Here is a 26,437-nt window from a genome sequence, read left to right on the forward strand (position 1 = left end):
AAAGTTTGGTCACATTATGAAGACTTATTTTCAGATAAAATTTCTGATAGATGTTGCATTGTTGCCTTTCTGATTCTTTTTTTTTCTTTTTTACTTTTTTTTATGTTAGTTAACATAACTATGAAAAAAAACTAGCTGCTGATATTTTTCAGTTCCAGTGTTTCCATATGTAGTTCCAAATTCAATATTTACTCATGATTTTGGATTTCAACCTCTGTTAAATTAGCTGGAGACTCTTGGACTCAATTTTGACAGCTAAATCTCAGACTCCACCTAAACTACACCCGTTATAGGTGGCTAGCCCACTGCGGAGATGGGTGTGGCTGGTGTTGCCCTCGGATCCCCATGTCTCCGCAGAAAAGGCCTAACTTGTGTCCTCTCCTTCCTAGATAAGTTCAGGCACATTTCTCAAGAATGTCCTCTTTCAACGTCCATCTTATAAATGGAACAAAACCTTAATTCTTATAGACTTGTTCCACGTCTTGATCTTCTGTTGTGAAGAACCAAACACAACCCACTTCTAGAAACACCTCCTATAAAACTTATTTTCTCTGGATTCATTTCCTACCACTTAGGTTCATGAATTCTAAGATACAGCATTTCCTAAATCATAGTTAAGTAATATGCAAAATATGGAATGCTTAGGGAGTTGAGTTTAAAGTCTCAAATTTTTCTGATCTTACATGGTAAATTGAAATAATGGAACTTCTCTATCACTAACATTGGGTTTTGTGCCACTTCATAGTACTACCATAACTATAGAACTAAAAATTTGGAAAAAATGTATTTCCCTTAGCCACGTTTTTGGCATTAATTCAGATGCATACTCAAAATTTATCAAGTCAAACTTTTCTGGTTTGCATGTGAGTCTATCTATGGGCAGTTTGGAATATGCATTAAGGCTTTTAAAGAAAACCTGGCTAGAAGCTGTAGGAATTACCTTCTTAAAAAGATTCTCCAGTACACAATGGGCCTCGTTAAGTTATGAGAGGACATTCTGATATCCCATAGTATTTTCTTGGTAACTTGTACTGTATTATCATTGATATATTTTGCAAAAATAAATAAAATGCTGTCTTGGAAAAATAATTTTTTAATAAAGTTTTTTTTTTTTTTTTTTTTTTTTTACTTTTCTATTTATTCTCCAAAAACTTTGAAGAAAGGATTACTTTGACATTTTTATATCCTGGGGTGCCAAGCGCAACATTCTGTCCATGAGCATTCAGTAAAGGCTGCGTGCTTCTTTAGCATACTTCTTGCTAATGACCTGAGCTAAAACTTCCTGTGCTCTCTGTGAAAGAAAAGGAGAGCATGCCTTCCAACCCAATGTTAGAAGATAATCACTTTGTTCTCTCACATGAACTCTTTACTATTATTTTAACTTTTATCTCCCTGCAGCAATAACTTGCTAAATAAAGGTCTTGACCATTCTCTAAGAGCGTCTAACGACCACTGTAGAATCATAGACTGAGGAAATTTGGTGCCAATGAGGGAGGGAAAACAGATGATTACTGAGTTTTCCAAGACTATGGAGATTCAAAGGTGAATATTACATAATTAAGAGACATTCCTTGTACTGAAGGGAGTGGAGAACCATATTGGTTGAGCATGTGTATTAAAGAATGATAGCTAAAGACTCCTACTGTATCTTTCCTTGAATCCCATATTGTGGTCACACAGTTTTCATTGGTTTTAGATATTTTTAAGCTCATTTACTTGTCCTTAATTTTTATTGTCCTCTTACTTCAAATGGCATTTCACAAGAACATGTTGGGGCCCTTCCCAGTTGACTACTCCCTCCTCTCTGTCTGGCCAGGCTGCTAAGTTCTAGTCTGTTCCAAAGGTCACTTGTTCCAGTTGAAATAGCTGTCTGGATGGCCTGGAAATAATCCAGAGACTGGTTCTTTCCTGCAAAGAAAGCAAAGAAAGATGTTTGTTTCTTGGCTACATTTTGAAAGGAAAAAATAAAAGAATTTTATGACTAAGTCTACTAATGGCTGAAAAAAATTAATATAACTCTGGGACAAATTTAAATTTTTTTTTCCATGCTCTGTGTCATTTTGCTTTTTTTACATAATTTTAAACATCAGTTGTTTAGTATCAAAATCACTAAATGATCGGTATTAGGTAGCTAAGTATATGTAAGAAGTGTGTGCAGAGAAAGTTTGGCAAGGATTCAGCATATACTGATTTCTCTCACAGACAAGCCCAAATACACACATTCATGCGTCATTTTTCAATTCAGTTCTTCATTTATTTTATTCTTGGCATCTGCTTTAATTGAAAAAAAAAAGGTTGTGCTAGACAGTACGGGGAATGGGGGAGACAGGTAATGAAGGGACAGTCATAAATATTCAGAGATATCAACTAACCCCCACTGGGCCGAGTGAATGTGCACAGATACTTGGCCTGTTCATTTTTTAGGCAATTTGGACCATTCGTAGACTAGAGAGTAATAAGTATGCTGCAATTATGCAACAAGCTGTTTCTATAGTGATTCCTCTTTCATTTCCCTTAGTTCTCTGGTAATGCCTGCAGTTTTCATCTTTTCAACATAAAAGGAATTAAACAGGAAAATACCTGAAAATAAGCCGGCCATGTGTTCCACCACCTCCTGCCATCTATGGCGATCAGAAAAACCTAGAATCACTTCAGTTCGAAAATTTCTAAGCCATAGCTTATTTGAATTTCTGAGTAATTTAAATAAGATTACTTAAACTCTTTGCTCTAGAACATCCCAGTCTGATCTATAGAGAACCACTGAACTAGGATTTTAAACTTCATACTTGGATCTTACAGCCATAGCTCTGATCGGAGCTTTGACTTTGGGAAAGTCCTGTAATGGGGTTCATGAAGTTCATGAACATTAGCTATTCTTGGCATAAAAAAAGGAACAAAGTTCTCCAAACTAACCAAAAAATGTCACAGAAACTCCATATTTCATCTTTTATTTATATACTAGTTTAAATAAATATTGAATCAATGTCTCCTAGGTAAATTGTGCATCTGGCTGTCAACAGTCTCATAACAGGGGACAGCAGAGCCACAGAACTGTCCCAGCCTTTGTATCTGTTTATGATCTCAAAATTTGTATAATCTCAGAATTCTGTCCTTTTAATAAAGTTGGATGCAGGGCAAAAGCATGATTCTAAGATTCTCTCCTTTCTCAACCTTTCCTACTCCTAGGGACACACTGAAGGAAGGATCTCAGAGCTCAGTTACACTGGAGAAGTGGGGCCTATGGTTCTCTTCAAAGTAGTAATGTCTTGCCAAATTCTCAGGATAACCTCAAGATCAATGATGCATGACTCAAAGGAATTCAGGGACTCTCCTCTTTCCAAATAAACATTAAACTTTGAAAATGCCACCAAAGAAATGCTGAAATGTATAAGATACTACTATGTTGAAATATCAAAGCACACATATTCTTAAAGATGTTGACATGGAGAGAAACACTTAAATTCATAGAGAATTTTTCAGATTTCTGGGTTTTTTTAAAAATATTTTGTTTATTCATGAGAGAGAAGAGAGAGAGAGAGGCAGAGACACAGGCAGAGGGAGAAGCAGGCTCCATGCAGGGAGCCTGAGTGGGACTCAATCCCGGGACCCCAGGACCCCGGGGTCACCCCTGGGCTGAGCACTCAACCGCTGAGCCACCCCGTGTCCCCATATTTCTGGATTGTATAGGAACCTACTTGTATGTGCTTAGGTTTTATAGTGAAGTACCCTTGCCACTGACATATGAGCTATACTCTTTAACGTGGAAGTTGTCTGGTGGGGTTTTTGTTGTTGTTTTTCTGTACCTATAAAGAAAAGAAAATGCAGAAAATGCAGAAATCCCCAGCATGCCTGTTAAATCTTCCAAAGGTAGCAATTGTATTTCTCATCACTCTGTATCCTTCCTTAAGCCTTAATCATAGAGCTGAAACCGGAGAAAACAGCTGTCCTTGAAAACCACAAGGGGCTCGAGTATTTATTTCTGCTATGCAAATTGATCGAATCTGTACAAACCTTTGGAAGATATTTTACTGAAAACTCTACAGCAGTACCTCCTTCTTAGCAAACAGTCGATTTTTCTTTTTCAAAAAGAGGCGATCAAGAATGTCTATCTGATCAAATAAAATTAATTAGAAAGCTTGTAGACATAAAGTCAATGAGACCATGGAAAGCGCATGAGTCATATGACCTAGTTGAGCTTATTTAGAACACACACACACTTACACAACTTTGGGATTCCATCAAAACCAGATTGTTTCCCGCACTGTTCCCCAACTAAAAATTAGAAGGTCAGAGCAAAATTAGACCAAAAATGTCCCCAAAAGTGACGCCTGAAAATTGCCTAACAACTAACAAAGCAAAATATAAGGGAAAAATAAAAGGAAGACCACGTTTCATCATTCTGAATTTTACATGTTCAAGTGTTTTCATCTCACATAATATTTAATATTAACTTGCATGTGATACGACTTATCTTTCTCTTTAACGACTATGAGGAGATCTGCTATGGTTAGTGCATCTTTAGGATGTAAAATGTGACAACGTAACGAGGGCTTAAAGGACACAGAGAACTATTTGGGAATGTGCTTGCTCTCGAGAAAGGCCAAGCAAGATTAAAATAAATGCATTAATTGATTATTGTTCTTCTGGAGAATGAGGAATTTCAAGCAGAGAGAAACTTCAGTTCTGTTTCAAAAGGTCAGCTGTGATGGTATTTAAGAGGAAAACTGAAGTCACATTTTTAATACTTAAGACAGATGCCTTATGTTAAAAGGCCTCTCTGATGAGGTCCTGTTGTGCTGACTAGAGTCTATTCTCCTGAGTGGATACGGATTGGAAGGAAAAAAACAACAAGTTCTTGTCCTTCACTGATCCTTTTATGGCCGTAACTGCACATATTCTGAAGGGACAATTGAACTCTCTGCACCCAGGTTTTTTTCTTCAGTCTCTGCTTCCTTTCCAGCGAGAGAGAGAGACATCCACGCAGACATACAGGACTGAAGTTTCTAGAAATGTTATCCTGAATTTGGCTTACGGCAGTTATTAAGGCAGTTTGGGATATTCGATGAAAATTTCAGAGACGTTTTACAGACATTTCTTTTCCTTTCATTTCCTTAAGGCTGACACATCAAAAGAAAATGGTATTATAAGTAATGAATATATATTGGCAGGAGTAATGTATGCCTCGGACTGCCGGCATTTCAAGATCCCTGATACAAACTGTGGTATGTCCATGTGGCCAGAAAGATCGTTGTGAGATGCACCATCTTTTCCATCCAACACTCATCATAGAATATTTTTTGGTATATGTGAAACCACAAGTGTATCAGTGGGAACTTACTCGTATGGAAATACTGTAGTCAGACCACTAATCGTGGCAGCCAGATTTCCCAGAATAAGGCAGATGCTTTAGGCCTTGTGCCAACTACTGGAGTTAAAAATATGGTTTCAAAAATTGTAGACCAGCGTAATATAGAGCTGCTATTAGCAAACTACAGAAATGTGGTCCTAAAGTACTGTGGAATAGCAATTTCATACGGACCTTTATTTTCCTTAGACAAAGGGTCTTAAACAATGAGCATCTGCAACCCCGGTCAGTGGTGCCTTCCGCCGAGCAGGCGCTTGCCTCTCCGTAGCTCTATTCTGCACGAGTGAGTTTCATTCACAAGATATGTCTTTTTCCTGGGATCCCTGGGTGGCGCAGTGGTTTGGCGCCTGCCTTTGGCCCAGGGCGCGATCCTGGAGACCCAGGATCGAATCCCACGTTGGGCTACCGGTGCATGGAGCCTGCTTCTCCCTCTGCCTGTGTCTCTGCCTCTCTCTCTCTCTCTCTCTCTGTGTGTGTGACTATCATAAATAAAGAAAAAAAAATTAAAAAAAAAAAGATATGTCTTTTTCCTGATGAATATTGGGCACCATGTAAACATTTCTTCTCGTTTAAAGTGCATAACCAACCACTCAGATGTTTTTTCATGTTTTTCTTGACTTTATTACCTGACACCTCATAATAGTTGCGAATCAATATGAATTAGAGCCAAGGCAATTACAGAGCAATGTGATTTCCATTAATATTCCAATATTCCAGACAGACTCAGGATGAGAGGTAGACAGGCTCACTCTGGTTAAGCTTTTGTAAAAATTTCCAATTAAGAAAAAAAAAAAACAAACTACAAAATAAGACAGTGACGATGTATGCATTTGTAAAACATGTTTGTTTTTATAGCAAGATTTTGTAAAACAAATTCACAAAATGAGTTTCTATTTCCTAATTCTTTATCTAGGTCTCTTAATGCTACGTAATGCCAATGTGTTCTACACAATATTTTTTTTTAACTTGCTTACTCATGTCAACGCTGCTCTTTTGACCTCTATGGTTTTGCTCTACATATGGTACCATTGAGGGAAAACTTTATACAGCCTTCCACTGAGTTAATCCTGTAGAGCAGAGATCACCTATCGGTTCTGTAATAAAAGGATCATTTGGATCCCTGGGTGGCGCAGCGGTTTGGTGCCTGCCTTTGGCCCAGGGCGCGATCCTGGAGACCCGGGATCGAATCCCACATCGGGCTCCCGGTGCATGGAGCCTGCTTCTCCCTCTGCCTATGTCTCTGCCTCTCTCTCTCTCTCTCTCTGTGACTATCATAAATAAATTAAAAAAAAAAAAAAAAAAAAGGATCATTCACCATCGACTGTTCTAGCTTTGGGTTTTCACAGTCCACATGAGACAGTCAGACAATGTGACAGAAACTTGTGAAAGTGGGTTTCCATAATAAATACTGTAAAATCCACAAGTTCTAGATACTCTATTGAAATAAACGGTTCAAACATCAAAGCACATGATGCACTTTGGATTGTGTAGTGTTAGATTTTTAATTTTTTTTTTTTTTAACTTGGTACCACGTCTTAAAGAATGTTCCTCTAGTTGCTAGTTGCGATTTTGGTTCTAGCTTCTTTTTATAGGAGAAGCTACATTCAGGCACAAAGCTGACTTAATGGTGTGTTGAGTTTCGTGAAGTAACTGATGTTGAAGTATTGTGAAACAGACTTTGAAACATCTTACTTGGGCTAATGATTCTCAGGGGAAAAAAATCAGTGTGAAAAAGCTAGAGATTTGGCTATTTTTGATAATAGCTGCCTCTTCCTATCTAGAATTCCCGTATTAAATAATAATAGCTAAAATCCAAAATACTGAAACTACCAATTGCAGGCAAGGATGTAGCACGCACGGCAGGAACGCTCATCCACTGCCAGTGAGAACATAAAACGGGGCAGCGACTTTGGAAGACAGTCTGGCAGTAGCTTGCAAAACTAAACCCAATCCTACCATTGAAGTCAGCAACTACTCCCGTAGGTCTCTACCCAACTGATTTGAAAACTTACATCTACACAAAACCCTGTATGTTTACGTTCATTGCGACTTTATTCAGTATTGCTGAGAACTGGAGGGAACCAAAAGACCCTTTAATGGGATCCTGAAACAGAAAAAAGGACACTGGCTAAAACTTAGGAAAATATGAATAATTTGTGGACTTTAGTTAATAATAACACATCAGTTTTAATACCTTAATTGTAACAAATACAAAATATGTCAATTATGGGGATGTCGGTGTGCAATACATGGGAATCCCCTGTTCTAGCTTTGTGATTCTTCTGCAATTCTAAAAGTGTTCTGAATTCAAAAGTTTATTTAAAAGAAAATACTAACAGCTCCTTGAGATATGTGGTAACTAACCTACATGTTTGCTGGCTAAATTTTTATCAACGTAACACTCGAAATGTCAAGAAAGCAAAATATAGACATAAAAAGAAGTGAACTGTAGAAGTGCCAGTTTTCTCTAGACTTAGGCCCTAGAAGAAAGGCCTGTTAAATAAAAAAATAAAAAAAGAAAGACCAGAATGCATCAGAAATATAGAAGTGGTGACAATCAAACCAGCACTAAGAGGGCATTAATTTTATAGGAACTCAATAAAAACAGTAGATTTTTAAAAAAGACTTTACTTACTCGTGAGAGACACAGGCAGAGGGAGAAGCAAGCTCCCTGCAGGAGCCCGATGCAGGACTCGATCCCAGGACCCCGGGGTCACACCCTGAGCTGAAGGCAGCCGCTCGACCCCTGAGCCTCCAGGCGCCCCGTAGACTTTTTTTTTTTAATTGTAGAAATGTCACAAATGATATCTTCCAATGCACTTCAGAGACCCTGTTTACTTCATTTTAAGGGTTAGTATTTACCTGCCAAAGGTAGATAAAGAGCCTCGGGGGCACAGTAAAGGATTTAGTAAAGGATTTAACGTGCTTAAGTTCATGCAGAAGGAAAGCCCTGTACAGGGTTGTATGGTCATAGATTGAAATGATTGAAAAAATAGAAGCCCCACAAAACAATGAAAGTAAAGGAGCGTAATCTCATTCACAGCACATAGCACGTAAATAGGTTGAGTGGAGCGATGCTTCTGGTGAAGACGGATATGAACGGGTACACGGAGCACATCCTACCAGCCTTTCCAACGGGTCTAGTCGAGCTGGACATGTTAGGTTTCAAATTGGGTCACGACGACCGAGTGCAGGTGTCCTGAGCAAGGCCACCCCCGGCCGAGGCCCGCGTCGTCAGCGGTGACCTGGGGGCCGGGTGCCCAGGTCATTGCCCGCCGGGGCAGGGGTCTGGGGCCTGCACACAGCACTCGGCCCCGGGGGCAGCCAGAGCCAGGCGCACCTGCTGGGGGGGGGGGGCATGGCCAGCACCTGCAGCGCCTCATGACACTGTGACCTCGGAAAGCAAAGATTAAGGTCCTCGAGCCTCAGCCTTCCTGCCTAAGACGCGGTGGTTTAGTCCTGGGGTCAGTAACCGGCTCTGCGAGGCGGGGAGACTGCGGCCGCTCTCCTGTACGTCACCAAGTGACTCAACAGCAAAGCTTGGTCTGTTGCTCCAGAACAGTCTCCCTGGGCCTGCCTCCCCGAGGGGCGCACGCCTGGGCTGCCCTGTGCTCCACGCGACACCTTTAGTGAAAGCGAGGCGCGGCCTCCCGGGACTGGCTGTGCAGAGCTGCACCCCGCGCAGCTGGGCCGAGGCAACGGGGGGCAGGGGCTGGGGCTGCGGAGGCCTCACCTGGCCTCACCTGGTGCCCGCGGCCCTCGGCGGGACCCCGCCAGGAGCTCTGGTGCCAGCGCGGCTGCAGGACCGGGAGGCCCACGAGGCCCAGCTTGCATCCCTTCGTGCTTTTTCTATGACTTGAAATGTATCCCAAGGAGGGACTCAAACCCAAACCCAAACTGGATGAAACACTCGAGAAACACGACCCACTGTGGGGGCTGCGGGTGCACCTGCAGCAGGTGCGCGGGGGCTGAGAGCCACCGTCTCCTGCCTAACTGCTCCGTCCCTCCGTGCCTCCCCGGGGACCCGCCCATCAGTCTGCGCCCTTCCGTCTCTTCCTTCACAAGTACACATCCAGGCTCCTTCACTACTAAATCTCACATTTTTACAGTTTCACCTCCACTCGGACGTTGCTGAGTCCGTGGGTTTAGTATCAGCTTATGGGGTCCGGTCCGCCGCCCCGTCTGCCTGCTGACGGCCTCTGTGACGCGCTGCTCGATGACCGACCACGGCGAATACACCGTATCCTACGCAGGCGTCTCGCTCACCAACTCTCGGCCGCCTGCTTGTCACCTTCCTTGCTTGTACTCATATCTGCAGAATCATACTTGTTCTCGAAGGACATCATGGCCCGAGAGTTGACTCAGAAACAGTTGATCAATCGTGATTGAGGAAGCAAAGCCACACCGCAAAACATTTTAAGGTCGGTCCATGTGTTGCTAACACATTGCATGACTGAAGTTCGTATCTGTCCTCCGTGATCCCCTAAGGATGCGTGGCCGGGATATTCTCAGCTGCTGTCCTTGCACGAAGTCGAAGAGCGCTCAGAACATCTTAGCAAAAATGTGAAACTTGGATAAAAGGGGAAACTGGAGGGGATGAGCAGAATGAAAGATGTGAGGTGAAAAGTCCTAAGCTGGGCTACAGGTCGGAGAACTGAGAGGCGGGATAGAGGGGAGCCCGCAGGACCGGGCTGCGGGGAGCTGTCACCTCCCAGAGGCCTGGGCCCGGAGGAGGTGGCCGGGCCTGCCCTGGTGAGGAGGCCCCACGGGGCTGCCGTGCGTCCTGCACATGCACCAAAGTGGCTGAGAGGCGACAGTGCCCTCAGCTCCCTGAGGCTCACAGGGGACGGGAGTCTGCAGTCCCCGGGCCTTGTCCCTGGAGGCCTGACGGGGCCCAACTGGGAGGCGGCTGGGCGCACCCAGCCGGGGGGAGCCCTGGGGCTGCAGGACCCTCCAGAGAAGCTCGGGATGGAGAAGAGGGCACCGCACCCCTCGCGGATCCGGGGCCACACGCACCGTCCTGCGGGGAGCGGCGGCCCCTTTGGGTGGGGCACCCCTTCGGCCTGAGCCAGTGCCGGGGGGGGGGACACACGGGCCCCTGGAAAGCAGTGTTCTGGCGGCCGGAACAGCAGGGCCCGGGACGTCCCACCCGACGACGGGTAGCGAGGCTCCTCCCGTGTGGAATAGTCCTCCCTCGTCTTGACGGGTCTTTGCTTGTGAAGAAACGGACACTAGGAAGATGAGGGAAGCAGACGCCGGGGCTCGTCCGGCCGCAGCTGCTACGGGGAGGCAGAGGATGCTCCGCAGCGACCCGGGCTAGCAGCCCTTGCAGATTCCTGCCATGTGCGACTCTCCCCAGGTGGACGCCCGTGGGGGGAAGAGCGAGGCCCATGGCGCAGGCCCAGCAAGGTTCAGTGCGGCTCCTGCTACGTTCCCGTAGAAGCATTTCTGCTTCGGGAGCCCAGACGTGCGAAGCCATGGAGCCAACCATGGCACGAATTCCTCTTGTGGGTCTCGGGGGGTAGCTGGGAGCATCACCCTGGGTGACAGGGCCGCACAGTCTGCCCGTCAGCGGCCATCGACTGAAGGATGACTCTCCGTGCTCCCAGGGAGTCGCCTCCAAGGGGATGCCGAGGTGCCTTTCCAAGAAGACGTCGTGCTGTCCGGGACCCAAGCTTTGCCCTGATGCCCCGAGGTGGCACCGGGGCACCGCTCTAGCTCCTGCACCGTGAAATAGGTGTGACCTTGGTGCGACCTGATGTGACGCAGGCAGTCCTTGTCAACAGCGCCGCCCCCCAAGGTCTGACCTTCGTGGGCGGGAAGACAAGACCACACCCAGGCTCTAGGTGGGGTTTAGTGACGATGCCCTGCGCGGGCCGTGCGGTGAGATGCGCCGACATAATCAAATCATGTTGTGATTTTACTCTAGTCTTGGGTCTGGTGGCCCAGGGGACACACGGTGTCGATCCCGAGGAGGGCTGTGTCCTGTCTTGCCGGTTCAGGACTCCTCCGGCCTCTAAAAGCGAGTGGAGAGGACAGACCTTCCACAGGGAAGGCGGGGACCTTCCTGGAGGCTCAGAGGGCCCGGGGGATCCGATCACCCAGGTTTGGGAATGCATTTGTCCACGTGCCCCGCTCCATGTGTCAGATTCCCATTTCCTCCCGGTCGGAACCCTGACATGGGGTACTGGGCTCCACAAATCCAGCCTCCTCTGGAGGCAGCCTTTCCTCTCCATCCGGAATCTCATCCTCAGTGTTTTTCTTCCCTCCAGAGGGCGGCGAGTCTCTCCACCTGGTGCCGACACATCGTGGCCTTCAGACTTTGTCCTTAATGGCCCGCCAGTCACCGCCAGTCACCGCCCTCCTTTCCTCCTCATCTGCCCAGGGCCGACCAGGGGCCGCGGCCCTCACGAGCATCGCCCTCCCGAGGTCCTCCCCACTAAGGGCGCGCTCCTTCCACTGCATCACTTCACCCTTGGCTCGGCCGCTGCGTTCAAGGCCGCCTCAGCTTCTCCACGGCAGCCGTCGGGGCTGCCACCTTGCCGGGGCGGCCTTGCTCAGACTATCGTGTAAGAGTGTGCCTCCCAGGCCCAGGCCGTGGAGGGACAGCCCTGGGCCGCTCGTGAGGAAGCAGACTGTGGGGGAGACCGGAACCCCCGTGATGGCGAAGGAAGGAGCAGGTGGGGTAGGCCGGGGGCGGGTGTAGTTGCAGCCAAGACCCTGGATAATCGCACAGGGAACTCTGCAGCTGGACTAGCTTTGCAGAAATGTCCCCATGGGGGATCCCTGGGGGGCCCAGTGGTTGAGCCACTGCCCTCGGCCCGGGGCGTGACCTCGGGGTCCTGGGATCGAGTCCCCGCAGGGAGCCTGCTTCTCCCTCCGCCTGTGCCTCTGCTTCTCTCTCTCTCTCTCTGTGTCTCATGAATAAATAAAATCTTAAAAAAAAGTTGTAAGACCAAAGAAATGCTCCAACTTGTCAAGACTTGCTAAGTCAAAACGTCCTTTCACTGAATTCTCGGGAGCAGTTAGCAACACCCAGTAACTGGTGAGCAAGACCCAGTAGCTGCTTAGCAACACCCAGTAACTGGTTAGCAAGACCTAATAACTGCTTAGTAATACCCAGTAACTGGTTAGTAATACCCAGTAACTGGTTAGCAAGACCTAATAACTGATTAGTAATACCCAGTAATTGGTTAGTAATACCCAGTAACTGGTTAGCAATACCCAGTAGCTTCTTAGCAACACCTAGTAACTGGTTAGCAATACCCAGTAACTGGTTAGCAAGACCTAATAACTGGTTAGTAATACCCAGTAACTGGTTAGTAATACCTAATAGCTGGTTAGTAATATCTACTAACTGGTTAGCAACACCTAGTAACTGGTTAGCGATACCCAGTAACTGGTAAACAATACCCAGTAGCTGGTTAGTAATACCTACTAGCTGGTTAGCAATACCTCGTAACTGGTCAACGACACCCAGTGACTGGTTAGCGATACCCCGTGACTGGTTAGCAATTCCTGGTAACTGGTTCTCATGGATCATTTCTATGACACACGTTTGCCCTTTGTCCGTCCTGCCTGCTGCCGGCCTAGCGCACACGGCGCGTCCAGGGCCAGGTGCGTCGGACAGGCCCACCTTGTGTCCTTGCAGCTCAGCGACGATGCACACGGACATGCTGGGTCCTTGTTAACAGCACCCGTAGCAGCCCCTTAAGCTTTCAGCAAAAGCTAAAGCTCCACAGAAGTCCTAAGCAGTTAGAGTATTAAGACGGAGTATGTTAAGAAGTGGTGTGGAAAACATGTCCTGCGACCTGTTTATTTCCCCGACTCTCCCTTACTGAGAAGCTCTGAGCTTTGCTGGGGGAACACGCCCGACTCCCGCTCCCTGCAACCTGAGGGCACTTCGGGTGGAACCTACACCCTGAGGTGAAGAGGAGGCAGCTGGGCAGCCTCCCTGCCTTCCCCATCCCCACCGCGGAGCCCAGGCCGGGGATCCAGACACGCAGGAGCAGCTTCACGAAGTAGATACTCAGGGGAAGAGGGAGCACCGCTCAGACCCTCCTCCGTGACCTGGTGCTCCCCTCGTGCCAATCCTAGGCTACCTACCTCCGAATTTCCTGTTAGAGAAGAAAAGACCAAGCAGCAGATTCGAGTTTCTGATGCACAGAACCAAACGTACCGCTAAATAACCGACACCGTGCTAAGAAGCCAAGCAGCAGAGTCTTCAAGTGACAGCCCCGTAACTCGAATTTCTGTCTCTTCATAGATCATTATTTGAATCTTCCTCCCTGGAAGGAAAATAATAAAATATATATATTTTTTCAGTAGGCAGAGCTCCTCGTAAGCAAGTTTAAGAACACAAATGATAAGTCTCTTTTTATAAAGTAAGTGTAGAGAATAATCGAACGTTCCATGTAAAAAGGTTAGCAGCTTGCTAAGCATCTGTTCCGCTTGCCTTTCCTGTGGTGGGTTTACTTTGATGGGGATCCTCTTAACAAAGCTAATTGTCCACTGAAAAGTCTCGTGTGTTTTGGAAAACCAGGGCTGAGTGGTTGAGACTTAGAGACTGACCAAAAATCATGTAAAATTTTCCTTTGTATTTGAAATGTAAATATTTTTCTCTTTGATTAAAAAAAAAAATTCCTGTGGGTACTGGGGTGGCTCGGTCAGCTGAGTGTCAGACTGTTGATAGGAGCTCAGGACACCGGGTGGGGAGCCTACTTAAAAAAAAAAAAAAATCCTATAATTGCACAACAGTTAAGAACTGTAAAGTGATACATGAATTTATAGGAAAAAAGTTAGCTACTCTGCACAACTTTTGCAATTTTATAAGTTATATTTCTTTTTTTTTTTATAAATATTTGATGTACTTACTCAGGACAGACACAGAGAGAGGGAGAAGCAGGCTCTCCATGGGGAGCCTGATGTGGGACTTGACCCCCAGACCTGGGTTCAAGCCCGGAGCTGAAGGCAGTTGCTCAACCGCTGAGCTACCCAGGCTTCCCTATAAATTATATTTCTTCTTATTAAAAGGGCTTATGATCTCCTAGGTAAAATTATAATGGATTTTGGATTACAATGGATTCATAATGTCATGAATGTATTTTTCCCCAGGTGTTTATTTTCTTCAGAAAAATTAGAAATACTTTGTCTATAGCCATACAGTATTTTCCAGGTTAGCCCCAATTTTAAAAATACCGAGAGGCCATGCACCCCGATTTCTTTGTTTGATCTTTACATTCTCTGTTCCAAAACTGTCCCTGTGGGCTGTGTTATTTTGAAATAAAATACAACGTCTCTCGGATTCTGTTCCTCCTCTTTTCACTCAATAAATCATTTTGACGTTTCACCCCTCTATATTCTAAATTTTACTTTGAGGCTGCCTTTGAATTTGTCTCTGAATCCGAAACTTTGCTCTTCTGTCCTTCGCAGAATGTACGCCCTCGTTCGAAGCCTCCCGGCCTCCCTGGGGTCTCCGTCTGGCTCTGAGCGCCCTGGGAGCACAGAGCCAAGCCAGCCTCTCCACCGTGTTCTCCCGCATCCCTGGGCACCAGCGCCTGGGCCTTCAGCACAGGGTTGGAGTTCTTTGTCACGGTTCGCCCTCGAGGGACTTTGAGTGCACAACCTTCACGAAGCTCCTCAGGAACACAGCTCTCAAGACCTCTTAAGGATTTGGTTTGAAAAAAAAATAGTGAGCATCCTTTGGGATTTCTGGGATCAGGCCGGAGATGTTGCGGTTTCACTGCGGGACGAGCGGGTGAGGTTGGCAGAGCGTGAGCTGCATCTCCAAGTGCACCCGTGGGTGGGACCGTCACAGGTCACCTCCAGCTGATGGGTCCCCAGCGTCGGTAGTTGCACTTTCCAGACCCGAGCTCAGGGTGCCATCCTACCAGCTACCGCGTGGGTGCGGGGCCGCCAGGGGGCTGTGGCTCAGGCGGTGCTTCTCGGCCTACCTGCCTTCACTTCCGCCTCCGAGAGCTTGTCTGAATGCTGTAGTCCTAGGCAACGTTTCTCACAGAAGGTTTTCAGTAACCAAGTAGAATATGCTTTAGAAAATGAGATAACGTAATGCCTATTATTTTGGAGGATTATTTTTAATGAAATTACACACGTTTAGATGACTTCTTTAGAGACTGCATAGGCAGCGTAACTAATAAGTAGAAATGAATTTTTACTGTAAGCACTGTACATTTGTATCTTATATCTACATAGCAAAAAAGGTTATTTTACATGAAATTGAAATTTCTGGACACTTAAAACATTCTTATGTTCACTATACAATGTTTACATTGGCTAATTTATTTCTTAATTTTGCCTGAAACATGCTTGGGATAATTTGCAAATTGATACAAAAATTCTTTCCAAGATTTTTAAAAACAAAGGTTCAGTTTTAAATCAAGCATTTTGATTTATTACTGTCTTCCCTGAAACATCCATGTCACTGGAACTTATTTCTTGTAATGTAAGCTTTTTTCATTCTAGGAGATAACCGTGCAAGGGGTAAATGAAAATGCAAAAAATGTAAAATCCTCAGGAGTAAACTTAGTGATTACCTGGGTTAGCCCACTAACACTCATTCTGAATATTGACCCTCAAAAACTGCAGGAGAAAAATGTATATTGTTTTAAGTCACTAAATTTGTTATAGTCGCAATAGGAAATTAACACAAGAATTAGAGAAAAAGGGTGAATTGCTCTATAACCAGACTATAGAGAAGGGCTTTTTACCTGTGAACCACATGCAGGGCAAAGAATGGCTTCCGAGAACGTCTGCTTTTAATTCCTAAAATTTTTGAATATGCTACCTCACATGGCAAAGGGGCATTTGCAGATGTCATTAGGGTGAGGACTTTGAAGTGGAGAGATTTTCCACTTTTTTTAAAATAAATTTATTTTTTATTGGTGTTCAATTTGCCAACATACAGAATAACACCCAGGGCTCATCCCGTCAAGTGCCCCCCTCAGTGCCCGTCACCCAGTCACCCCCACCCCCCGCCCACCTCTCCTTCCACCACCCCTAGTTCGTTTCCCAGAGTCAGGAGTCTTAAAAGCAGAGAACCTTTCCCAGTTAGATCAGAAGGAGATATGACAGTGGAAGAAGGTGTGACAGGACTTTCACCCGACACTCACTTTGCAGATGGAGAAAGGGGCGATTGCCAAGGAATATGAGCAACCTACAGGAGCCGGAATGGAACAGGCCCTCCAGAAAGTAAGGCTGTCCGCCGACGCCTTGGTTTTACTCCTGCGACAGGAGTATCTACGATTGACTCCTGACTTGCAGAACTGTAAGTAGTAAATTTGTGTTACGGCAAATCTGTTACAGCAGCAACACAAAACCTATACAGCTCACAATCCTGATGAAATGAAAGATGGACACATTGGACTGCATAAGAATTTTAAAAAATAAGTTTGCCTCACTTGACCACCAGATTCAATAAACACATAAAGAACTAGAAGAAAGTATTTTAATATGCATCAGACATAAAGGGTCAAGATCCTTTATATGTAATGAACTCTTACAAGCTGCGGAGAATACAAATGCCCCGTTATAAAAGTGGGCAGGAGATAGGAGCCAAGAAGACAATAAGACATAATTATCAAAGAGGGCAAAAAATGCACAAAAAAGATTAAATAAAGGCTCTTAAACATCATAAGAGGAAGGCAAATTAAAACTATATTGAGAGAATAGTTTCTGCTTCCGGGAAGTTAGGATAGACATATTTTACCAAATCTGTCTCACTAAATACAACCAAACACTGGGTATTATATATAAAACCAACATATGATAGAAAAGTTGAAAGGAGAAGGTGGTCCCCACCCAGGGAAGGACACAGTGGTGAATTCTTTGGTTTTCCTTTTGACGAACGCTCCCCAGAGGCTGGCAACCCAGAAACCAAATGCACACGGGCCCAAAAAGCTCCAGCGAAAGCCTGCTGTCTCGAGCCAACGTGCCAGGGAAGGTGTAGCCTGGCCAAATAGCCACTCTGCCCCAAGCAAACATCACAGAAGAACCTGTGGTCTGGCCTTTCTCAAAACAACAAATGTTAGAAGGGGCACCTCAACTTCACGGTCGCCAGGTGAGCCTGAACCTTCCACCTGCTGCACGGAAGCATCCCAACCCCCCTGTTGGTATCAGAGGCCCGGGAGGGACACAGGATGTAAAGAGTCCCTGATGTCACCACGGTGTTGGTGGAGGCCAGCCCCGTGGGAACCTGGATTTGACCTCCACTAGCCGTGATGAGGGCCCTGGCTCTCCCCACTAAGATGATGTCAGAGGAGGCCAGGGGGAGAGGCAGGACTTTCACCACTGCCCACTGTTAATGAGGCCACACTCCTCTCTGGTGTCAGTGGAGGCCCCGCGAAGAGCAATAATGAGGAACCCCTTTCTCTTAAGCCTAGGAGGTATCAGTCGAGGCCTCCTTGGGACCCAGAGCTCCCACCCTTGGTCAGCAATAGTGAGGAACATCTTCAAAAAGTGTCAACAGAGCTGGAGTGGAGAAGCTGGACTTCCACACGCGGAAACAAGACAGCACCATCCTTTCTCCTGTGGACCAAGGTCAGAAGCAGCTAGAACAGAAGGTCTAGAGTCTCAGGACATAATACCCAAGCTTCCCGGCTTTCAACCAAAAATCACTGGTAATACTAAGAACCAGGAAGATCCTAACCTAAAGAAAAAGACTACTGGGATGACAGAGATAGTAAGATTGTCTGACATTCTAAAAAAGCCATCATAAGGATGCTTCCGTGGCCTACAACAAACACACTTGAAAGACACAAAATTTAGAAAGTTACAGCCACAAATAGAACTTTTACAGAACACCCTCTCCAGCAACAGCAGAAAATATGTTCTAGTGCCACTGACGCAAAGATATTCCGAGGTAGACCGCATCCACGGCCATAAAATAATCCTTGAAAAATTTAAAAGACTTAATACTGCACAAATTTGTCAACAACTACAATGGGATAAAACCAGAAAACAGTAATACATGGATAAGAGGAAAAACTAAACACTCGGAAACTGAATAACACTAGATAATCCTTTCGCTACAGACACAAGCTAATAACATTAAGAAATAACAAAATACGTTGAATGGAAACGAAAACACCATACATCAAAACTCGTGAGACATAGCAAAACACCAACTACATATGTTAGAAAGGAAGAAAAGGTCTCAAATCAGTAGTCTCAGCCCCCGCCTCAAGAACCCAAAAAACAGCAAAATGAACCCAATGTAGGTAGAAAGAAGAAAATGATAAACATAAGAGAAATAAAATTTTAAAAATATACATATCGGAAAAGAATACAGCTGGCCGTATTTGCCTCTGACATGATTGTCTACGCAGAGAACATGAAGGAAGGCAGAAAAATATACCTACAACGTGTGAGTGTAGCATATTCACAAGATACAAGGTGAACATGCAAAAATCAATGGTATTTCGATGTGCTTTCAACGAATAAGTGGATATGCAAATTAAAATCCCAATACCGTTTGCAATTGCCCCCCAAAATGAAATGCTGAGGTGTAGACCTTCCTCCAAATCCCCTCTCCCTCTTTGTTTTATTATTTTCTCGTTTCTTATTTTCCCAATTACCTCCTGAGCTATTTGGAGACACTTACATGGTTAAGTGTAAGGCAAAATAAGAGTCTTAGGAATATAAAACCATAGAAATGAAAGGAAGCAATAAGATTCAATTATATTTGTTATTTCTTTCAGAATTGATACCTATGATGGCCTTTAAAAAAAGGTCTCAAGTTTCTGAATAACTGTAAGAAGAAAAGCTAGATTATATATACCTTTATTAATAATATATTTTTTAATTTATATATTTAATATATTATTTATTTATTTATAATATATACCTTTTATTACCTAAAAATTAAAACATAGCTTACTATGTGCAAAGATTTTTTTTTCCCCAGAAATTAAACTTAGCAGAATATTTTTTGCAGTGGTTTGGGTTTGACAAACATACGATGAGATAGAGCCTACTTTTCTTTTTTTTTTTTTTTTTTAATTTTGGATGGAGCTATCCTCTAGGCAAAGATGTGCTTTATCACTGGCATTAATTCTAACATTTATCACTGACATATTTCAGGATCATCCCCAGGCTATTCTCTTCTTTGGCCTCAACCATGTGGAATGCACTGTACTGAGGACACACTCAGGTTGACTGCAGCTGGCTTGGCAAACACTGCAATTCCCAGTATCGATGAACTTTCCAAGTATTTTCTGTTCCTGGTGCGTGAGAAGCTTATTGAAAATGATCTTCCAAATTCTTTACTTTTAGGATCCGGCTATCATCTTGCCACTCCAAGGGTGGTCTGAGAACCAGCAGCAAGCATCACGCAAACCTGGTAAAAGTGCAGGCTTGGGCCCCAGCTGACAGCGGCCCTCACAACCCACCTGCTAGCAGGAGCCCCAGGGATCCACCCGCGCACTGGGGCTTTGAGCCCAGGTGGGGAGGCATCACAGCCAGGTGCAAGCTCACTTGCCCCCAGGCTGCTTCCGGCGGTTTCCACTTCCTGGACTGCTGTTAGGACAGAACCAAGCATCGTTTTGTCTACGAGTATCTGAGCGCAAGGAGAACTTTGTGAGCACAGACGTCATAGACGACTCGGTCATAGGTGAGTTAGGAGTTACCGTCGGAGACAACAGATGCCGGGAAATCCGATCTGCTGTCACCGTTGGTTAGACAGCTCTACCTGCCAGTTTTCTGCATTTAAAATGAAATCACAGTCCCAGGATATTATATCCCCTGAAAAGGCCACATCCTACTCTGTAAAACGAGTTTCTGGTAGAGCTGTACTCTAGGCAAGGGAGTGTTTTATCCCTCAGGTTGGGACAACCTTTATCCCTGACGTGTGCTGGGAGGTCTTTCCTGGGTGATTCACTCCTTCAGCCTTCATTCGGTGGAAATTCTTTGCAGTTTGCCCTTCTCGGGCCCATCAGAGGGCAGATTTAGCTTCTCAGCCTAATCATCACTTTAGGGTATAGAACAGTATATAAGAGCGACGCTTTCAGCGAAGCTAGAAGGGAGGATTTATAAACCTTATTATCCAGCGCTGTGAGATCTTAGGCCCCCGGCATCTCTTCTCCAGTCTTTCACGTGATCCTTGGTGCAAAGAGGAGACAGAGGGCTGGACTCAGGGTGACTAGGCGCTACTTTTATTCACAATTATTTGCTGGGTAGTCTCCGAAGGTACTTAACCTTGATTCTGACCCTTTATTTCCTCATTTGAATAATGAGATAATTATGAAGAGTAAAATTGATGAGTTAATTTTATGGAAACCATAAATATTATAACATAGCGTGTACAAATTAGCGTTGCCTTCATTTGATTGGAAAGCCAAGATTTTTTTTTAAGATTTTATTTATTTATCCATGAGAAACACAGAGAGAGAGAGAGAGAGAGAGGTAGAGACCCAGGCAGAGGGAGAAGCAGGCTCCATGCAGGGAGCCCGACGTGGGACTCGATCCCGGGTCTCCAGGATCACGCCCTGGGCTGAAGGCAGCACTAAACTGCTGAGCCACCCGGGCTGCCTGAAAGCCAAGATTTTTATGGTACACTTTGCTTTTGTGGGATATGTTAAGTGGAAAGGACTCAAAATTATAAAAATTGACTACTTCATTTGAAAGCCATGTATTAAAACTATATATATATTTTTAAATATATATTTAATATACATAATACATATATTTAATATATATAATCCTGATGCTCAGTCGTAGAGAATTATAGCACGAACTGTAAGTCTGCAGTTCTGCAGCTGTGTTCATTGAGATAGCTTTGTACTTTCTTGGCAAGGAAATGCTGCTTCCAGGAAGTCCATCACTGAAGATTTTAAGCTTCAATAAAGCTTCTAGCACTGGATTTCTCAAATAGGCTGATTACAGTAATAATGAGAAATTTTTCATTACGTCACATTTTATAAAACTAAAACAATAACTGACAAACCTTGATAAATGTTACGATGAAAACAGTTCGGTTCTAGTGTTTCAACATCAGGATGTCTTTTGGTTCAAATGGCTCAAGTGGGCAGTTTCAGGAGGGGCTGAAGAGCGTTTTGGAGAGCAGATTGGAGAACGTCGCCAAGCGAGCTGAAGCAGAGCCGATTGCTAGCACGATCTTGCGGACGGGAGCACCCTGGAACTGATATCAACATGCATTTCCTCTTTGCCCGTTACTCAGCTATGCCCTACCTGCCCTGCTTTCTGAGACAACATAGCTGGTATAGGTGCTGACCAAGGACTTTGAGGATGGAGACAAGAGTTTGGCATCAAAGGGATAGCATGGTACCATGTTGGTAATAGAGAAGGAGCCACCAGTTACTGAGAAGGAATGAGAATTTGTAGTTTTTAGGGCTATCACAATCTTCATATCTTCATGGAAAGGTAACTACGTAGTATGTTGCTATAGAAACATCAATATTCTGCATCTTTGATTGAATCTTCTGCAAAAGGTCCTAAAAATCCATATGGCATTGAGAGTGAGAAGCTGTGGGTTCTTGAGGAGGACCTTTGGGTTTGGACTATCAGCATCTCAGTGATGATCTATATGATCGGAGGAGTAGGGATATCTTCCACCCAGTTTTCTGTATGCTGGGGTCTTGTTCCCAGAGTAGGCTCCATCCTTCTCAAATAATAGACTGATGCAGGATTTCTCCACTTCATGGGGAGTGGAGGAATAAGCCAAGATTTAATGTGGTAAAAAATAAATTCATATTCTATGGCAGGAGGCAAATACACTAGATTTTGATACTATATATTATGAAAAATTATGTTACATATCTAAAATAATTCAATATTAAAATAATAAATTTGTAGTAGAGGGATTAATTATTCATCCCATCAAGAAAAATCCAATTTTACATTAATAGCTGTTCTCTGCCCTATTCATATGAGTAAAGTTCTATTAAAATTATTTGTAGAAACTATTACAAATTGAGACACATGAAAATTAGCTTGGAAAGCATACAAAGAAGCAAATAAGTGTGCACTTATTAACTGTAATTGAGTTTTTGGAAAGAGTGACTGATAGGAAATTTGAAGAGTTTATAATTCTACGAGATTTTTTTTAAAACTAGGATTTATAAAAATGCTATCACTATGTGACTTGTTTGAGAAAAGCAATGGGAGGAATTTGTTGCCAGCAAATTCATGTGGTAAGTAAGCTTAACGAACAAAAATTTGAAAAATACATTTGTTTGAAAGATCTCATATTCTGGAGAAATAGTAGGGTAGAGAAATGATCTATGTTACATTAGGAATCAATTTGCAAGAGAAAACTTTTAGTGTGCAAAAAATAAAACAAAACAATCAAGAAAATTATCAGGCGGGCTTCTGAAGACACATAAAAGGAGTGGTCAATACATCAATAAATCTGGGTTTATAGGGAAAAAACATATTTTAAGGGGAAATGATTACACAAAATTCAGCAAAATTAATTAAAAAATAAAATTTTAAAATAAATATGTCAGACTAATATAGGTTCAAGTCAGTAGAAAATCGCAATTATCATTGCCACCATATTTATGAAGATGTCCTGATCAACTATAGTAACTAGTTATTATAAAACAGGCATAGAGTTGACCCTATAGAAGATAATTATATAACCCAAATAATTTGCTGTTAATGCAGGAACTAAAAACAAGTATGTGATCAGTGAAACACAAAAGTTTGAGTAATGAATTGAATAAATCCCAGGGTATTATTTTCCCATTTGTTAGTTAAAATACGAATCTCCTTAAGCAATACTCTTCTTGTCAGGTGCTCCAGCGGATGTAGTGCTTTCTTAAGCAGTTTGTAAAACTGACAGCTTGCGCACTGAAGTGGTGAATAAATGAATAAAATTACTCTATTAGCATCGTGAAAACTCACGTAAGCAAAAGATATTGCTCAATAATAAACACGAGCTTTATTATAGGGGTCGTGTGTTTGAACCAGAGCAAGGGGGCCTTCTGAAATTTTATGAATGAACAATTGATGTAGGAAAACAGTGACATTTTGAAGATTATGCAAAGAGAATATTTGATAATATGAGGATGTCATAAAAGAGCATTGAGTAAACTTACTTGGTAGAAGTGGTAATAGCAGACATATTTGATTATGAAGATCAGTGAGTAAGAGAAATTGTGAAAATCTGAAAACTAATTGAAGACATTTCTTATATTGCTCTGAACTACAAAATTAAGTTAAATTATTCTAGCCTATAAGAGTCAAGTCTTAGACCTTTAGGTCACGCATGTCACCTCACACCTGAGTCACCTCATCCAGCTTCCAACTGGATTCCATGAGCCCTCAGTGATGGTCATGACCAGACTAATTGTATTTAAACTTTGGTTCACCATATTTTGTTTTGCCTTTCCTTTCCCTGGAACACTCCATGACTCTCACTCTCTACTAAATTAAGGCCAAATTCCTCAGTCTGACGTTCACAGTCCTCTCTATCTGATGACAAATAGCTGCTCTGCAGCTTATCTGCTGTTGCAGTGGAGCACAGAGGCTCTCTGCTGATCATCCTAAGCTTCTTGTATTTTCCTAAACATGCAGTAGGCTTTTCTGCTTTTAACGACCCATTGCCTGTGTTTGAGACCCTGCTCCACCATTTTTGTCTGACAAATGTCTTCATTTCAAGGCCCATTTCACATGTCAGCGATCTCTTGAGCGGACATAAATTCAGTTCTTCACCAAAGAGTGTATTTTATATCTGTTGCCACATGGTGATTATTAATAAGATTGCTTCAGTTCTCAAAAGAATTCCATTAGATGGTCATGAATTTAGTCGGCTCAGTGACTTCATCTACTTCAGAAGAAAGATGATCTTCTGAAGCATTAAGCCTCGCTAATTATAGGAATTCAAAAAAATGTTTTAAAATGAGTGAAAGAGGGCAGGGTAGAATATACAGCAGGAATAATACAGGAGGAGTGCTGACTAGTGTGAGGATTAAGCTACATGAAGAAATACCTCTGGGATGACGGGAAGGAAAAATTAGTTAACAAAAAAACCATGTATGTGAACGTATCTACTACAAGAATGAAAGCTGGTGTAGTTTAAAATGTGGCTCACATTGCTGCGTAATGGTGCCATGTCTTCTCACTCACATGATGTAGTTGTAAATGACTTAAATAGAAAAATACAATTTTTCTAAACTGTGAAACAAATAACGAAAACTGCAGCAGGAATAGACAGTAGAGGGTCAATCAGAGGAGACGCTCGGAAGGCAAACTGCCCAAGTTGGAATCTCTCCCCTTTTCCTGGTTAGCTGGATCATTTTGACAAGTTTCCTGATCTCTTAGTATCTTGGTTTCCTCATTGTGTAAAGAAGATTATATATCAGTAGCCTGGATATAGCTCTCAATCTGAAATTTTCTCTGTCTACCCACAGTATATTATTTAAAAATAGTTTTAAAATGAATTCTATGTGTGTGTTTCAAATAGTTTAATCTTTCCCAGCTTTGCTACGTGGGTGATCCCAGGCCTAGGCATTTTTAAGTGTAATATAGTATCTGAATCTCTTAAGACCTCTTCAGGAGGGGAAGCTATCATATTTTGTACAACACGGTCTTTAGTTTCTGGCTTCCTCATGATGTTAATATTACATTTTTGGCTCTTTCCCAAACATATTATGCTGTGCTCGCATTTTCTTACACAGCCTAAAGAAAATGAGAAAAAAACACTCTTTGTTTCCCCCCTGAAATGACTGAAGAAGCCTCCTCTGATCACTACAGACCTGGGAACAGGTTAATAGACAGGAATTACAGCATGAGGAGTATTTGCTAAGGTTCCTTAAAAGGCCTGATAACATCTATCCCATAATCAGTTTAATGGGCTGTGATCCAAAAGAGGTTTGCAGTTCAGATCCCCTTGCTGAGGATAATACTAAGCTATAGCAGGACAGGCAAGTGCGGTGGTGGTTTGAGTTCCGTGTCGGCATCCTCTGATACGTAGGGCATCTCCTCTGGCATATCTTTATTCCTAATTGGCATTCACAGGCCTACTGATCAATCTATCTAGTCCGTATGTCCTCACCCAGACTCTAAGACCTCACCTTTCCAGAGACATCCATTCCCCTCTGCAGGGAAAAGGGAGAGCAGGAGACTCTTCAATGCTTTTCTGTCCTGCTGCTATGAGGGGAGGGTGTTGGTTTGATCCTTTTAGTGCCTGGGGATAGAATGCTGCCCTCTTTCCCTACAGCAATCATAGTCTGGTAGGAGATTATTGAATGAGACTTGACCTCTTCCTAGACTCTGTCTGAAAATGACGGACACGGTCATCCTTCACCTTCGACCCATCCGTTAAAGATGCTTCTGTCATTTACCAGCCCTTTTTCATGGAACCAGGCTAAGGCAGGGCAATAAAAGGGTAGGAGACTTCCATTTATATCCAACTCTTTTTTTTTCCAACGTGTTTTCTCCAGCATTTCCTATCCCCTTGTCCAGTTTAGACATTCTTATCCTTCATTTGGCTCCTGCCAAAACCATGCGTGTAACAAACCAACTGTAACTCAGCAGCATACAATATGTTTATTTATTTATTTTTAAAGATTTTCTTTTTTTAAGTTATCCCTACACTCAAACGAGGGGCTTGAACTTACAACTCTGAGATCAAGAGTCACATGCTTTACCGGCTGAGCCAGCCAAGCACCCCCACCCCCAACAATATGTTTAAATGATTCTAGATTGGTGGAGGCTTAGCTTATCAATGATGGGTTCAGTTGGGCTTGACTCCAAGTTGCAGATTGGGTCTAGATTTCCTCCACTTTGGACCAGTGGCATGTTCTCATAATGAAAAAGCAGAAATGAAGACAGAAAACACATCCTAAGTCTCTGCTCACATCATGTCAATAACATGTCATTGGGTGACATAAGTCACAGGCCAAGCCCAAATTCCAGAGACTGGGAAGTACGTGCCATCCACCATGAGACCATTGCAAGGAGATGGATCTATAAAACTACTACAGGGAAGTGAAGGATGAGGACAAATAAAATTTCACTTAGCTATCAGTATCGCTAATTTAATTAAATTATATTTTCTTTGCATCTTTTTTTCTGGTGCAAGAGAGACTAAAG

The 26,437-nt window shown here is 43.4% G+C and overlaps 1 long non-coding RNA gene across 1 annotated transcript; it reads right to left on the minus strand.

Moving 5' to 3' along the window:
• Nucleotides 1-1,181: 1,181 nt before the first annotated feature.
• Nucleotides 1,182-19,940, minus strand: LOC102156907. Its single transcript, XR_005384910.1, has 3 exons — nucleotides 19,771-19,940; nucleotides 13,545-13,653; nucleotides 1,182-1,908 (listed from the first exon to the last, which is right to left on the minus strand). It is a non-coding gene; the product is annotated as an uncharacterized LOC102156907 (long non-coding RNA).
• Nucleotides 19,941-26,437: the final 6,497 nt, after the last annotated feature.

Source organism: Canis lupus, chromosome 36 (assembly GCF_011100685.1).
Source record: "Canis lupus familiaris isolate Mischka breed German Shepherd chromosome 36, alternate assembly UU_Cfam_GSD_1.0, whole genome shotgun sequence".
NCBI classification, from domain to species: Eukaryota; Metazoa; Chordata; class Mammalia; order Carnivora; family Canidae; genus Canis; species Canis lupus.